This window comes from Prunus mume, linkage group LG3 (genome assembly GCF_029339155.1).
Source record: "Prunus mume cultivar Tortuosa linkage group LG3, ASM2933915v1, whole genome shotgun sequence".
NCBI classification, from domain to species: Eukaryota; Viridiplantae; Streptophyta; class Magnoliopsida; order Rosales; family Rosaceae; genus Prunus; species Prunus mume.
Window position 1 is genome coordinate 956,572 of NC_142700.1, and position 17,828 is coordinate 974,399.

The 17,828-nt window shown below is 36.1% G+C and overlaps 1 long non-coding RNA gene and 1 pseudogene across 1 annotated transcript; one reads left to right on the plus strand and one right to left on the minus strand.

The window, feature by feature from the left end:
• Positions 1-311: 311 nt before the first annotated feature.
• On the minus strand, positions 312-869 carry LOC107880638 (S-locus-specific glycoprotein S13 pseudogene; annotated as a pseudogene).
• A 3,995-nt stretch (positions 870-4,864) lies between these two features.
• On the plus strand, positions 4,865-6,834 carry LOC148918359 (uncharacterized). Its single transcript, XR_016125473.1, has 3 exons — positions 4,865-5,528; positions 5,986-6,052; positions 6,487-6,834. It is a non-coding gene; the product is annotated as an uncharacterized LOC148918359 (long non-coding RNA).
• The last annotated feature ends 10,994 nt before the right edge of the window (positions 6,835-17,828 follow it).

Genomic DNA, 17,828 nt, shown 5'->3' on the forward strand with positions numbered 1-17,828 from the left:
ACTTCTTCTTCAATCCTCATCTATCTGTCTCTTGCTCATAGCACCATCGTGATCTCTTCCCTGACCTTGGAGATTCCAAAATGGTGTTTTTTTTTCCTATGCGCAGCGCCCGCCTAGACCGCCTAGAGCCCGCCTAGTGACCGCCTAGCCCGCCTAGCCCAACTAGAGAGCCTAGCCCCAACCTAGCCCGACTACCCCCGCCCAGAACATAGAGATCTTGGCCACCATCTGCATATCCCCTCATGTCGCCCGCCTAGACCGCCTAGAGGCCGCCTAGACCGCCTAGCGAGCCTAGCCCCAGCCTAGCCCGCCTAGCCCCCGCCTAGAACATAGAGATCTTGGCCACCATCTGCATATACCCTCATGTCCCAAAGGAAAATCTCCGGGAAGCCATGGTGATCTAGTTTGATAGAAAAGTCCCCTGTTGACGGGTCCTCTGAGCTTTTCCACGAGGTCAAGTACCTGTTTAAACATGTGCTTAACTTCCATCCAAGCATCATATCTGGAAGCAGAATGTGTGTGGGATAATCAAAGCTCTGCCAGAAAAATGTTTGGCTGTTTTCGGTTCTTTCTTTGATCACAAGATTGCCTATATCCAAAAGCAGGACATTTGGACGCAAAACTTGGGTGTGATTGGAGGACCTGGTGACATTTCCAGATGGATCAAGAAGGACAATGTTTCCATGTTCACCAGTCATCAAAAGAGCTCCTGATGAATTTGAAAGTGGGGTGTCTATGTTGGCCACCCAAACAACTGTTCTGTTTTGGACATTTTTGTACCATATATATGCCCAAGTACCAGCCTGAAATATTGCCTGGCTTGAAGAAACCCAGCTCAAAGAAACTTCACAGGGGGAAACAATGGTCATGTTTCCTTCGACAATTAATTAATGTATTATATACATGTATGCCTTGCCTTCCTCACTTATTTTTGCTGTCACCAAGTGAAGTGAATACATCATGTTTGTACTCTGTACATGCATTTGAGTGCGAGAGATTGGCTCCTCAAATTATACAATAATTAATTAATTAATTAATAATGTCAGTTTCCTCATTAAAATCGGCTTGCCATAATGCCATTGCCAAGCGTAATGTATTTCCATTTCCTAATTAAATGGGGGATGTTTTGCTGAACCCGTAATTGGAGGGCATGATTATTCTTGCAAATTAAGGTGCTTTGTCAAGAAGATCCTGGTCAAACTTCTTGTCTATTATCTATAGCTATCTCCTTTTTAAAAGCTAGCTGTCCAATGAATTTATGTCACTTGATCATCCGTTCCGTGAATCCGTGATGATGATTATATTTGTAACCCTATCTAACCAAGCGTACATTATATTTAAACAATGACTACAAAGAAAATGTTGCTGCCCTATACTATATACTATTTACATAAATACAGGTAAGGTGGAGGTGGACCCATTAACTAAGCAATCTTTGTGTCTAGTCCTAGACTCTGCAGTTCAAGTTGCAGCACCACCTCTATTAATAATCATGAATCCCACGATGAGTCTCTGGATCAGGACGCCATCGCTTATGCTGCTGGTGAAGATGAAGGGGAATCGCCAACTATACAAGAAGAAGAAGAAGATGACGACGGCGATGGACAACAGGAAGAACATAAAAATGGAACTCTGTTGCAGGCAAAAGAAATACCACAAGCTTTTAGCGCAGAAGAAAAAGGAGGAGGAAGTGAATCTTTGATAAAGCAACGAGAAGAAGAGATGGACACACAGAGCTGAAACAAATCATGTTAATGACTACTTAGCCACTACCAGTACAGAACAGATGAACTCAATAAAAAATTCAAAGACTTTATAAGAAAAATGGAGGATGTCAGGATTGAAGCTCAACGACGACCCATTGCCGTTTAAGCATTCAGCGCAGATGTGCCGCTGCACATACATAAAACATATAGAATTCAGTTTGTTTAGAGTATCGTATAGCCACGCTGCTATACCTTTAAAATCTTATATAGTTTATAGCCGTGCGGCTATACTTTTTATATCAACATTAAAAATATGGATTTCTCTATAGCAAAGTTGAGCCTTGAGATAATGAATCAATTAGACATGGTATGTATTTCTAGCTTTGTTCTTATGTGTGCGCTTAGGGTTGAGGGAATATTTATGCCTTGTTTCTGTGTTGAATGTGTATGAGGAGTGATACCGAGAGGTTGCTTATTTTTTTAAGTTCCCTTTGTCATATTTCCTTATATATATTCGAATATTTAAACATTATAGCCATGCGGCTATACTCTTTAAACATATTATGTTTTAATTATTACATATTATTGAAAAAAAAACAAAGTCCACAAAATAATTAATTGGTATTTATTAAGTCATTTATGAAATTGGTAAGATATTAATTAATTACATATATTAAATTAAAGAAGTTGGCCGAAAAACAAAAGTAAAGAAACTAATTATATATTTTTGAAATTTAAAAAATTTAAAATTTTAATTTAAATTAAAAAACATGTCCCGACGAAATATCGTCGGCATGTCTATGTCAGCAAATGTTTGCTTGATTAGACCCCTCCCGATGAGAATTAGCTCTGCGGATGAAATTTCATCAGGATAGGTCTAATCCGACAAATATTCGTCGGGAGAGTTTAAAAATATATATATATATATATATATAAACTTAGTATCTTTAGTTGTTTTTTTCAAATTTTCTTTTAAGTAATGAAATAATATCATAGCATTATTTATTTAATTTCATTAGTATTTATCTAGTGAATAATTAGTATTAAACATTTTAATTAACTCCACAAATTATATTACTTATTAAATAGCTTTTTAATTTTTAATTTTTTTCTTTAATAAAATATTTAAATACTAATTATTCACTAAGTAAATAATAATTAAAACATAACTACTAATTAAAGTAATGTAAAAAGAGAAATCCAAAGTTTGTTGTTTAAAGAGTATAGCCGGGCGGCTATACTTATAAAATATTCTACTTAAAGGTTTCTACAGTTTATTTTGCTTGTCGTACCATTTATCATGTGCGTGCCTCTAGTATTTTTGCCAAGGGTCATATGTCGAACAATGTGCGTGACTTGTGTACTATTCGTTCCTTTAGGGTGCGCTATAGACCCAGCCCCAATCTCAAAATTATTGAGGTTACGTGGCATCTCCCTTGGTTTGGTTCGGTCAAAATTAAGACTGATTGCACTTGCAAAAGTGACTTTGGTAAAGCAGGTAGTGGTGGTGTGTTTTCGAGATTGTCATGGTTGTGTACTTAGGGCATTTTGCTCCAATTTAGATGTCCCTAGTGCAATACATGTTGAAGTTTTAGATATCATCAGGGCCATTAAGCTTGCTTGGCTTCATGCTTGGCATAATGTTTGGATTGAAACTGATTCGTTATTAGTTACTCAATTTTTTCGCTCTCCTCATTTGGTCCTTTGGCACTTGCGGGTTGATTGGCAGAATTGTTGCATCGTCTCCAACACATTTTGTTTAAGATTTCTCATATCTTTCGCAAGGCTAATCATGGAGTTGACACTTTGGCAAATCACGATGTTCAGGGCTCTGGTTTCACGTGGTGGGACACTGGGAGTTGCCTGCATTCAATCAATATCATAAGAATCAAATGACCAACTATCGGTCCGATTTTAATTTCGAAATAAAAGAGAGGAGAAATCTAATAGGAAAGAATTATAAAGCATGTCATTCTTTACCACTCAACTAGAATTAAGGTCCTGTGGCCATTTACAGAGAAAATGAATGCCATTTGATGCTAACTCCAAAATGGCATCAATTCTAGGAAAACTAAATTGTATAGCCGCACGGCTATATTATTATTTTTTTAATAATAAAAAAACCACCTAGCCCACCTAGGCGGCCCATTTTTTGAAAACTTGAATGGCGTTTTTTTTTTCTTCAGATTTCTTTTTTCCTGGCGAATCTAGCATATTTGCTAATACATTTTTGTCAATTCTCAGATGGGCAAAAAGAGTAAATCAAAAAGAATAATACTAGTCTTACCACATTTTTATACCACAATTTCATACCACATGATGTGGCGGTGATGTGTACATACCACATCATGTAAAATACTAGTCTCCGTTTTTCTAATTTTATTTATTAAAATATACTTCATTCATTTAATTGATGTGACATATGATATGGACATGCCACATCATTTGGTATAAAAATGTGGTAAGTGTAGGATTACTCAATCAAAAACTCCCAGAGAGATGCAAGATAATACGATTGCTTGTAGAAGAGGAAAAACCCTCATCTTGGCCAAGAAATTGCTGAATCATTGGTTGAGATTCAGTTCAGGTTTACCATGCATATATTTTGGTTTTAATTTATGTTTCAATTACTAGGCATATTAAGCCTCATCTGATCCTACTTCCTGCCACAGGAACACTTGGAGAGCAATGAGGGTAATCTTGAGCTGCTTGTTTACATTCCGTGAGTATCCACTTTTGTTGTTTTATGTGTTATCTTCAGGACATGAGCTAAAGATTGCATGAACATGAAATGGATGGGGACAGGGAGATCCATTGGTTAATACTCCTAAGAACAATGATAACTGAATCCCCATGGAGAAACATCTTGCGGATGATAAAATATCCTTCCTTGTTAACGGGTTGAGCCTTTTTTCTTGCCTTTTCCAGTCTTTGGCACCTGCACTGCATACGCGCGCGCACACACACACACACACAAAAAAGATCACACAAATATCACGAGAAAAAAGAACTTTGATGATTGATGAAGATCTACGAACCAACATAAAAGAAGACAGAATTGAATAGTGGAACAAAACATAAGAGAGAAAAATAAAAGGGGTTTCAGAATGAGGAGTAATCGGGGGCCCATCCCTTCTTTTGGTTTTTTTTTTTCTTCAACATATAAATGCAATTTTCCTTCTCAAACCCTAACTCTAACAAGAGCCGTCTTCCAGCCCCTCTCTCTCGCTCAGACTTCTTCTTCAATCCTCATCTCTCTGTCTCTCGCTCATAGCACCATCGTGATCTCTTCCCTGACCCTGGAGATTCCAAAATGGCATTTTTCTTTTCTAGGCGCAGCGCCCGCCTAGCCCGACCGCCTAGACCGCCTAGCGACCGCCAAGACCGCCTATAGTCCGCCTAGCCCGCCTAGCCCCCGCCCAGAACATAGAGATCCTGGCCACCATCTGCATATACCCTCATGTCGCCCGCCTAGACCGCCTAGCGACAGCCTAGCCCCAGCCTAGCCCCAGCCTAGCCCGCCTAGCCCCCGCCTAGAACATAGAGATCTTGGCCACCATCTGCATATACCCTCATGTCCATTAGCTCCCCAAACCACATGACGCAACGTCTCCCTCCGTTTGAAATCTTCATGTTACAATAAGCAGTGCAAGAACAGTTCTCCAAACACTTCTCTTTACATGCCTCAAGGCTCATGTCCCCATCCACAAATGCACCCCCACTCCAAGGCAATTTCACACTCCTCAATGTTTCAATTACTAGGCATATTAAGCCTCATCTGATCCTACTTTCTGCCACAGGAACACTTGGAGAGCAATGAGGGTAATCTTGAGCTACTTGTATACATTCCATGAGTATCCACTTTTGTTGTTTTATGTGTTATCTTCAGGACATGGGCTAAAGAATGCATGAACATGAAATGGATGGGGACAGGGAGATCCATTGGTTGAGTACTTGTACCCATTTTTCCATATTTTCATTCAATTTCAATGCTAACATGTCTTGTTTGATCTCCATAGTCCAATCTGTATGAGTTTGAGTATGGGATTCAACCTTAGTAGCATCTCCAGGTTCACCTAAAACAAACATAACACTTAATTTGTGTGTCATTTATAATTATCTTTTGTACTTGTGCTCATCTGCTATATCTGATGTTAAACATAGCTGTACTTATTTCTGAAACATTTGTGTTGCATCTTGAGAAATTTTATTAAAACCTACCATTCTAAGACCAAGTTAGCTCTGATTAAGTTATATTTTGTTCATTTATTTCTGATAGATTTACATCAGATGTCAAGATCAATAGTTGGTGGTGCTGATGAAACAAGTCCTTCCGAGATGAAAGCGTAAGTTCGAACTTTAATATTTTCTTTCAGCTCCTTCATTTTAGGACCTACCTTATTGGAACAATGAGATTGTCTGTGTTCATGAGTTTTTTTCAATGGCGTAGTTCTTGAAGGAGGTATGTATGCATTCATCTGTTAAAGACATATAGAGAAGCATTTTGTATTTGATACAGCACATAGGATTTTAGGACATGGCATGCTTTTGCATGCTTTCAAATTTTCTTGGTGTTTATTTTTTAAAGCAATCTGTATTCTGTGTGTTGGTTGTAGTTGTGGTGCTTGAAGAAACATAGCCCATATTCAGGGACTATGTTAGATGCATTCTCTGTATAAATATTTGGTTCTAGTCTTGGTAGTTGGGTTAAAGGATTATATGCATATTTTTATCAGAGGATGGATGATTCTGATTATATGCAAACGTTGATTTTTATCAGAGGATTGAAGTTGCCAGAAATATTGCAGAGTTAAACCCAGATAAGCATTAAGTTTAGTTATATCACTACATATTGACTTTTGTAATCTAAGCTCTATGTGGGGTTTCTTATCGTTCATTCATATTCTTTTGATATTTGCACTTGTGGTAGTTTCGAAGACCTTTACAACAGCCGAAACTATGTCGAATGCTCGAACCCTTAGGGAATGGATTTCATCTTCTCTCAGGTTAGTGCAGTGCCAACACTTCAAGTATATGAACAGGTCGTTTCAGTTCAGGATTTGCTTGGTTTAATGTAAACAAACGTGAATGAGCTTGGGAGTGGGTGGAATGAATCATATTTGGAATAGCTTAGTAATTTTATAATTGAATAAATTTAGTAATCAAGATGGTATGATGGAATGAAGGTTATTATGTCTTTGTAGTTAAGCATATACAGTTGAAATATTTTATTTGCAGAGTATAGCCGGGCGGCTATACGTTTGAAAAATTCTAGAGAGTATAGCATGGGACTATCTATTTCAATAGTATTGCGGACGGCTTTACTATTGGAAGACTCCATTTAAACCGTTTAGCCGGGCGGCTATCGTTCAAAATTTCTAATTACAGGTATAGCCGACCGGCTATACGTTTGAAATTTCTATTTAGAGAGTATTGCCCATCGGCTACACTGTTGAAAATTTCTATTTATCAAGTATTGCCACGTGACTACACTATTGAAATATTTTATTTGTAGAGTATAGCCCGTCGGCTATATCGTTGAAATATTATATCCTTTAAAGATAATTCCACATTGCACCAACAATAAAAATATGAATTTATATTTGCCGAATTAGACCTCTACCAACAAAATTTCTCAGACGAGGTTTCTTTTAAAAAGAAATAATATACTTAGTATGTTTAAATCAATAGATTTTTTTTAAACTTTCTTTTTATTAATTAAATCATATCTTACTTAGCCTTATTTAATTAATTTCATTAGTAATTATATTTTAATTATTATTTCTTTAGTGAATAATTAGTATTAATTATTTTAATTAACTTTACAAATTATATTACTTAATAAATAGTATTTATTTATTTATTTAATTTTTTTCTTTGATAAAATATTTAAATACTAATTATTCACTAGGTAAATAATAATTAAAACATAACTACTAATTAAAGTAATTAAAGTAGTTAAAGGTGGTCCCAAATACTAAGTTTTGGTACCTTGAATGCATTCCATGTCTGGTGATGTCAAATTGATGAGTGAAAAAGAGCGCACAAAAAATGAAAAAGAAAATTGAAAACTAAAAACACTTGCAAATTCTTTTAAAAAATAAGGGTAATTTTGATAACTTGATTTCACTTTTTTGAAAACGGAAAACGAAATATGTTACCAAACATATTTTCTTTTTTCAAAAGTATCAGTTTCAAAAATAGTGAAAATGAAATGGTTATCAAATAAACCTTAAGATTGTTTATAAATATATATATATATATATATATATATACAGAGAGCTTCCAATGAGGGATCCCTTAAATAAGCTTATTTGAGGGACACTCCTTGTAGGCCCCACTCCAGATTGTATTTCACTAATCCAAACCATCTATTTTGTAGATACTCATTCAAAGATCATCTCTACAAAAAATCACTTGAATCCGATATCTTTTGACCATGCAATTGAGTTATTGAAATTTTAGTACTTTCTTGAAGCACCATGTTCATTGATTTTGTAAGACACAATTGGATGTCGAAACGGTTTCTGATTTGTCTAATTTTTTGTAAGGATGATCTATGAATGAAGACCTAAAAAATAGATTGTTTGGATCATTGAGAAAAAAATTGTAGAGTACTCTAAAGGGCATCCCTCAAATAAAATTATTTGAGGGATCCCTCAATAGAAGGGGACTGTTCATCCTTACAAAAAATTAGACAAATCGGAAACCGTTTCGACATCCAATTGTGTCCTACAAAATCAATGAACATGGTGCTTCAAGAAAGTACTAAAATTTCAGTAACTCAATTGAGTAGTCAAATGATATCAGATTCAAGTGATTTTTTGTAGAGATGATCTTTGAATGTGTATCTACAAAATAGACGGTTTGAATTAGTGAAATACAATCCGGAGTGGGCCCTACAAGGGGTGTCCCTCAAATAAGCTTATTTGAGGGATCCCTCAATGGAAGCTATATATATATATATATATATATCTTAAGTTTTGTCCATTTGGTTTTGGGGAGTTTATTTAGTTACTTACCAGTTTATGTAGTCCTACACACCCATTTATTTAGTCCTATTGAAATTGAGATTTATTTAATATTTTATCTCTTTTAAGGTTAACACATCTTTATACTTATTTATAAATACCTCCATTTGAAAGAAACAAATTTTAGTATTAGATGGAAAATTCAATCTGACATAACAACTCCCATAAATAGCACGTCCACCACTCATTCTTTGACTATAACCTTGAAGTTCGCTTATTCCAACGTGAAGGCACTTCTTGCAATCTTCATGTGACAAGTCTCTAGTATACTCGACCAAAACTATAAAGATCAATCTTTTTTGTCCTTTTATTCCTCTTTGTCACCTGAATGATTCTAGTAGCATACAAATTGTTCGGAAACAATTTCAGAAGTTAATCGATTTAACAAATGATCTAGTGCCATTGGAAATAACTTGGAATTAGGAACATATTGAGGATTTTTCCCCTACACCCCGTTATCCTTGTCAATTATACCAAAGAATTTTGTGTCTGAGTATTTTAGGATGCAACCAACCATCCATATCATAGCTCCTCGACTAAGACGACAATGCTCGCCAAGATTTTGGCTTGCTGAATTGAGACACCTTTTGCATGATGCATAGGGCTCGTGATTCAAACTAAAGTCCCAACATTACGCTAGCCCATATACAAAACTATTTTTTGTTGTTATAGATTTAGATTTGTCACCAACGATTTCACTTCGATATCCAGAATATGAAATTTCTTCAGATAATCCTTGTGTCAATAATGTAATTAAGTTTTTCTCAAAATTCCCATTGCTGCCCCAAAACAAGAGGTCTGATACATAAGGTATTTTTTAGGAAAACAAAGAAAGATGAAAGACTCAACAAAATCACTGGGTTTGAGTAAAGACTCAACAAGAGGTCCGATACATGAGGTATTCAATAGGTTGAACTAATGTACAATTTATGTTTGAGACAAGTGTTAATGTATGGTTTTTACTATTTTCCTTTGGCTTCCCTTGACAACTTTGTAATAGGATGTGTGTTGTTATTTATCAAGCTCAAGTTTAGATTAAGGAAAACCTTTCTTGGTGCTCTTCTCTAACTTCTGCTGTATGGAGGTTTATGCAATTTGACAAAGGTATTGTGCATTGCATATCATTTCATAAAACAGTCTTCATAAAAATGATGACTAGTCATCCGTTTCTCAGATGACTAGTCATCCTTGCTCTGTAAGGATTTCAATTTGGATAACAAACTGTTTTGTCCTATTCCTCTTTCTCTCTCTCGCCATCTGGACTTTCGACCTAAGGAATTTTTTGGTGTAAAGGCTACGTTTTTGGTCATTTGGTGGTTGTCTGCTTTGGGTGGAAGTTTTGGAAAGTTTGGCTTGCCATCTTTCGCTTCTTCTTCCTCGAGAGAACCATCTTATTTCATCTATGAGTTTTTCAATTGATTTCTTTTTGAAAACGCATTTGAAACACTGAATCGCATCTAGCTACTTAAATCATTCTCTCATTTATATCTAGGTCAGATTCAAGATTGATTTCTTCAAGAGTATGGTTTCTTGAAGAAATTGGTCATTCTCCTTTGAATCCAAATTTTGGTTTCGGTTTGTGTTGGAGCTTGCAAGCTAGTGCCATGGAATGAACGATTTGGAGAAGGAGCTGCCATTGCCATGAAGAACTGAGCTTCAAGCTTTGCTAAGTTGGAGAAGAAGATTGCACAAAGGAGGTATAGCTCATCTTCCTAAATAGATCTAGGTTTTTCTTGAGCTTGCTTGTGTTCCTTTGTAAGAATCTTTTTCTACTTAGTGGATTGCACAGTCGGTTGATGATTTTTCCCAATGGTGGGTTTCTCGGTAAGCAACAGTTTCAAACTCTGTAAATTTTCTGGTTTGTGTTCTGACAGCTGACTAGTCATCAGGTTTGTGCAGATTGACTAGTCATCTTTTTCTGTTTGGTGTTTGCTTGATTCTTTGTTTGGTCTCACACACTTTCACCATAGTTGTTGCTAGCACAAGGGATGCCTAGATTGTGGGTCCTTCTGAGTGCCTAGGTTGTCACTAGTAATTCTCTAGGCTTGCAGGTACATCTTGGTGTGCTCTGTGTATGTTATTATTTGGTATAATTCATATATGACAGTTGACTAGTCATAAGAGTATTTGGTCAAGGTCTAGAGTGTGTGAAGTTTGTTGCGTTCTTGGTTGAATATCTTTTAAATTTACCCCTCCTCACCTAAGTACCAATTTCAATTGGTATGAGAGCACCAGCTCTTAATATAAATAGAGATCCTTTGGGTGCTAATTGGTATTAGGTTTGCAAACATAAAAATGGACCAAATTGCTCATTGCATTCATGATGAGCTTGCCTTGTTTGTTCAGAAATATAGAAGGGTTGTCAAAGGTAAAACCAAAGTCACTAGGAATTGTCAAAATCTTCTTAGCTCGTCTACATGTGTGTCTCAAGACAATGTTTTTAAGGAGATGAATTTTTGGACTCTTATGGCTTTAGGGAGGACAAAAGTTTGAAGGGTCTTGTAAAGTGCTATCTATGTGGTGGTGCTGGTCACACTGATGTGGAATGTGCAAATAACCACATGATAGAGTCTAATGGGAGAGATGAGTCAATTAGTGCACAATGGAGTGATAGTGATAGTGTTGATTCCAATAACTATATCACTTCATCTTTTGAAGAGACAAATAATTTTGCCCTTGTTGGTTCTGTTCATAACTCTAGCATTGCTAGAGTTCATGTAGTTAAGGAAGGAAAATCTGATTCAAAAAATGAATCGTATGCGGAGATGATAGGCAGGATGACCGGTCATACGAAGCAGGATGACCAGTCATACAGGTATGTGTGAAAAGTATGATGTCCTTTTTACTGAAACTTCCAAGCTTAAGGAAAGAAATTTCCTACTTGAAAGGAAGGTAAAGAACACAAATTCTTAATTGCACTTTTAAAAGCAAATAATGAATTGAGTGAAAATATTGAGACCTTGAAGAGTGAAAAGGATTCATTGATTGTCATTAAAATGACATTTCAAACCAATTGAATGTGCTCAAGGAAAACAACTTGGTTTTCCATGCCTCCAACAAGAATTTGTTGACTCAGATAAATGAGGCAAATGACATGGTGATCAAGCTTACCATAGGGGCTAAAAAGGTGGATAAAATATTGAATATGGGTAAGGTTCATGGAGACAAAATTGCTTTTGGTTATGGTTGTTCTAGTTCATATGCCCCTCCTCATTTGACCACATTTGTCAAGGAGTCAAATACAAAGTTTGATGTTTTAGAGCCAACTAGGACTCAAAGATTCATTCCTACTTGTTACCATTGTGGTGTGAAAGGTCATATTCGACCTAGGTGTAATGCTCTAAGGAATGTGTCTAGAGCAACCGATGCAAATGGCTTTAAGAACCATATTTCATCTCTTAAAACATGTGAGCTTGCAAAATCTGTTATTTGTACAAGAGATAAACATTTTCACTTGCAAAATTTGGTTTTCAACAACCAAAAAGGTTCATTCCTATATGCCATCATTGTGGCACATTAGGACACATTAGACCAAAGTGTTTTAAGTTTAGGAATTTTGAGAAAAAGCCTTTTGTTCATTTCAAGAAAGTAAATGACAACTCACTTCAAACTCAAGTGAATGATCTTCTTTATAAAGCTGTCAAAATTCCTAAGGTGATCTCTATGCCTCATAAAGTCTCAAAAGTGAAGCAAGTTTGGATCAAGAAGGAAGACCATGTTCTTCCTCATGTTGGTGACTAGTTTCTTTATCTTATGTATCTAGACCTTTCTCTTGTTTGTGGTTGCTTCATGGAGTCTAGATACCCTGTCATGCACATGCATCTTACTTCTTCTTTTTTAATTTTTATATATTTATTTCATTTTTGTTTTAGAAAGATGTGGTCATTGTGTGCATGTCTTTTAGTCATCTCCCTCACAATCCTTTGAATCTTGAGTCCAACTAAATTCCATGCTTTATGTAAGAACTTGGTGACATTTGACTAATTGACTTAAGACATTTTCTTGCACAAGAGATCTTAGTAATTGCCTTGCCTTGCAATTTGTGTCTATTGAGAAGCAACTAGCTATTTTTTATTTTTATTTTTCTTCTTCAACCGCTAGATACTTGAAGGTATTGATTTCCTTCTATTGGGTTGTGCAAAATGGATTAACTTGTATTTTCAATTTCATGTGCTCATAATATGAATTTCCATTTTGTTTGTGTTAATAAATTGCATGTAAGCTCTCTTCTCTCAAGATGCATGATTCTTATGAGTGGAAGTCTTTTCATGATGTTGTAGGTGTGAAAGAGTTATCCCCATTCTTGTCTACAATTTTGAGCATTTTTTGTTGAATATACTTGGGTTGCATGATATGCTTTGAGCTATCTATAAAGTGTCTAAGATCACTTGTAGTTGTCTCTCTACCTTGATCTTTTGATCCATTTGGAAATCAAAATGCAAATAAATTGTTGGAGTAAAAGCCTTGGAAAAGCAATGTCCACAAATATAGAAAAAGCATTTTCGGACAAGCAAGTGTGCTATACTTCATTTTTTATAAAAGGTAAAAGCGCTTGGAAAAGCATTGTACATCATCAAATAGAAAAGCAAAATTGTACAAGCAAGTGTGCTATGCCTTTCTAAAATATTGATAAATGTCAACTTTTGGATCACATTTCTTGGTAGGGTTTATGCCTTGATTTCTAGAACTTATATTAGATTTGATGCTTGGAAAGTCTCATGCAACTCTTGGAAATCATTATTGAAGCTCATATTGAATTAGACCTCATTTTCCCAAACTCCTTACTCTAAGCTTCATGAGAAGTTCTAACTTATGTGTCTCATTGATTTTGGGAATTGAGTGCATATATTGCCTTGGCAATAGATTAACAATTTCCTATTTGTGTTTTTCCAAATAACCTAAGCACATGTTATGGAGATGCATGTTATTCTATTGCATGTCGTTTTTCTAATTCAAATTCTAGTTGCTTCCATCTCAATATGGCTTATTATGCTTGGATATCTCTTTGTATGCTATGTCTTGGGTCAATGTGTTTCATGCTAGCTTTCTGGAAATCATTTCTGCCTCGCATGACTAGTCATCCAATCTAGCATTCTTTGTGTCTCACTGATTCATTATTGGTTGCATTTTTGTTGTGTTATTTGTTGTGCTTAAAGGGGCTCTACACTTTATGTCATTCAAGCTCTTTTCTTTTGATGTGGTTTTGGTGTGTTGAGTCTTATTGTATGCATTTGTGAGCATACTTTGGAGTCATTGACTACTTGGTAGTCTCTCTTGTATCTATTTGGTTGTGATAGTCCATACTTTGCTTTAGTGAAGCTTCTTCATTGACATGTCATGGGTTTGGTCACACATTTGAGAAATCTGTGAGTTTGCTTGTTTAAGTAATGTTGGTGTTTGTCTTGAGCCCATATGACTAGTCATATATACTAGTCATTAGTCACTGGTATTGGTTTGGTCTTAAGGTATTTAGTCCTTCTTAGATTTGACCCATGTTACCATATGTGACCTGGTTGTCTCTCTTATGGGTTCCTTAAGTCACTTTTGAGTAGTCTTCTATTGATGTTGTTGCTTTATGTAACTTCGAATGATGATTGTCTTGGCTGCAATCTCATGTTTGCATTTATAGGTCTATTGCACTTTGTGATTTTTCCATGAAAGGGAGCTTGTCATTTGCTTGTCCTTGGAACACTTTGTAATGTTATGAACTGCTTACATCTTGTTAGGATTGATCTCGGCATAGGCCTTTAATTCTTTTCTTTTTTAATTCATGTGCTTGAAGACTTGGTCTAGACAATGATTGCTGAACATCCCTGGTCACTTGATATGTTTGCTAGTGCTTCTCTGTGTATTAGCAAAGTCCTTCATCTTCTATAAGGTCGATACTAAACATGATGCTTATTGTGATTACTGCTCTGGTTGACTAGTCACTATATGCATACGCTGATTGTGGTTGACTAGTCATCATGATCTATTTTCGTTTCTGACCGTGTATCCGGTCTTGTCTCTTATTGTTTAGCTATGTCTCTGGCCATCAAGTCATGCTGTATGCTTAATAGGGATCTTGTGCCTTTTGGTGAAATTAATTTTCACTCTCTAAGAACTAAGACCATTGGTTATGACACAAAGCACAAAGGCTCACTTGTCTTCTCCTTGTCTCATTTACACCTTCTGTTTCAACACTGGTACTGTGTTTATGTGTGGTTGTGTTTGGATGATGCCACTTTGGTCTATGACCAGTCACCTTAATAAGTTGGTCTTGAAATCCTTACGAGTTTGCTGTGCTATATGAGTTTTGGATTGTTGGCTAATTTATTTTGTTGGGGGAGTTTCTTTGAGATGCATGTGTTTTGGCAACATTCTTGCTGATTCTTTTTATCATTTTCATACATCAATGTTGCCCTTCTAAGCCTTATCTTGATTGATTTGCTCTCTTTTATTCTTGGCTGTGTCTATGAGGTTGTTGGTCTTTTGATGCCACCTTAAATTTGGACATGCGTGACTAGTCCGTTTCACTAGTCCACTCTCTTCTTCTTGTGCTTTTTGGAAGCTATGTTGTGTTTTTGGACAACCTAGAGACTTATGTCTTGTGTTCTTTCTCGCATGTCCTCAATCTTGAGCAAAAATTTAGGGTTCATCTTGCTTGGTGCTTTCTTCAAATTGACAATGATTGATGCCTTAAATTTTGAAACCTTAGTACTTTGTCTTGATTTTGTACTATGGTGTGTAAAGAAAAATTCATTGATTGTCCCTTGTTTTGATAAATATGTTGCTGAAACTCTATCTTTTTAAGGGAGTTTCTTTATGTGTAATGTGTACACATTGAAATTAAATTCAGCCACTTGATTTTAATTGCTTTAGGTATGATTCCTTGCAACTTATGCTCCATTTCTTATTCTCTTTAGCTTTGATGCACTTTTGTGTTTGTTGGCTATTTATGGAAAGTTAAGCTTAATGAGTACGTCAAAGGTTAATTCCTTTATGCTATATGATACTCAGGGGGAGTATGTTTTCTAAATGGGGTGTTTTTGCTTTAGGGGGAGTTTCTATTTGTGTAGTGGTTTTAATCTTGTACCCTCCGCAGGTCGGTAGGGGAGTTATTTTGTAATCACATTGTGATTAGTCTGTGCATTTTGATAGGGGGAGTTGTTCTGTCCTGTTTTGAACAACTAGTATTTGACTAGTCATAAATCTATGTTCTGTACTGTTTTAAACAACTGTTATTTGACTAGTCATCAATCTAAGTTATTTGCTGTTAACCTTGTTCATATATGCCTATCACTCTGTGGTTACTTTTGTATGTTGTTTCTATTTCTCTGCCTTTTTGCACTTTCCTTATCAACAAGGGGGAGAACACTCTCAACCCCACATTGCATATTTTTAAAAATTCTGTGATAATATGCTTGTTTTTGTGCCTAGAAGATTGGTTGTTCTTGCAGGTACCTTCACTCCATCATCTCCTTAATCTCGGTTTTGGGTTGAGTGTTTTTAGAGAGTGTGTTGTCAAGGAAAGCCAAAAAGGGGGAGATTGTTAATGTATGGTTTTTACTATTTTCTTTTGGCTTCCCTTGACAACTTTGTAATAGGATGTGTGTTGTTATTTATCAAGCTCAAGTTTAGATTAAGGAAAACCTTTCTTGGTGCTCTTCTCTAACTTCTGCTGTATGGAGGTTTATGCAATTTGACAAAGGTATTGTGCATTGCATATCATTTCATAAAACAGTCTTCATAAAAATGATGACTAGTCATCCGTTTCTCAGATGACTAGTCATCCTTGCTCTGTAGGATTTCAAGCTGGATAACAAACTGTTTTGTCCTATTCCTCTTTCTCTCTCTCTGCTGCCATCTGGACTTTCTGACCTAAGGAATTTTTTGGCTGTAAAGGCTACGTTTTTGGTCATTTGGTGGTTGTCTGTTTTGGGTGGAAGTTTTGGAAAGTTTGGCTTGCCATCTTTCGCTTCTTCTTCCTCGAGAGAACCATCTTATTTCATCTATGAGTTTTTTCAATTGATTTCTTTTTGAAAAACTGCATTTGAAACACGAATCTGCATCTAGCTACTTAAATCATTCTCTCATTTATATCTAGGTCAGATTCAAGATTGATTTCTTCAAGAGTATGGTTTCTTGAAGAAATTGGTCATTCTCCTTTGAATCCAAATTTTGGTTTCGGTTTGTGTTGGAGCTTGCAAGCTAGTGCCATGGAATGAACGAGCTGGAGAAGGAGCTGCCATTGCCATGAAGAACTGAGCTTCAAGCTTTGCTAAGTTGGAGAAGAAGATTGCACAAAGGAGGTATAGCTCATCTTCCTAAATAGATCTAGGTTTTTCTTGAGCTTGCTTGTGTTCCTTTGTAAGAATCTTTTTCTACTTAGTGGATTGCCTGGTCGGTTGATGATTTTCCCAATGGTGGGTTTCTGGGTAAGCAGCAGTTTCAAACTCTGTAAATTTTCTGGGTTTGTGTTCTTGTGATTGACTAGTCATCAGGTTTGTGCAATTGACTAGTCATCTTTTCTCTGTTTGGTGTTTGCTTGATTCTGCTGTTTGGTCTCACACACTTTCACCATAGTTGTTGCTAGCACAAGGATGCCTAGATTGACGGGTCCTTCCGAGTGCCTAGGTTGTCACTAGTAATTCTCTAGGCTTGCAGTACATCTTGGTGTGCTCTGTGTATGTTATTATTTGGTATAATTCATATATGACAGTTGACTAGTCATAAGAGTATTTGGTCAAGGTCTAGAGTGTGTGAAGTTTGTTGCGTTCTTGGTTGAATATCTTTTAAATTTACCCCTCCTCACCTAAGTACCAATTTCAATTGGTATCAGAGCACCAGCTCTTAATATAAATAGAGAGATCCTTTGGGTGCTAATTGGTATTAGGTTTGCAAACATAAAAATGGACCAAATTGCTCATTGCATTCATGATGAGCTTGCCTTGTTTGTTCAGAAATATAGAAGGGTTGTCAAAGGTAAAACCAAAGTCACTAGGAATTGTCAAAATCTTCTTAGCTCGTCTACATGTGTGTCTCAAGACAATGTTTTTAAGGAGATGAATTTTTTGGACTCTTATGGCTTTAGGGAGGACAAAAGTTTGAA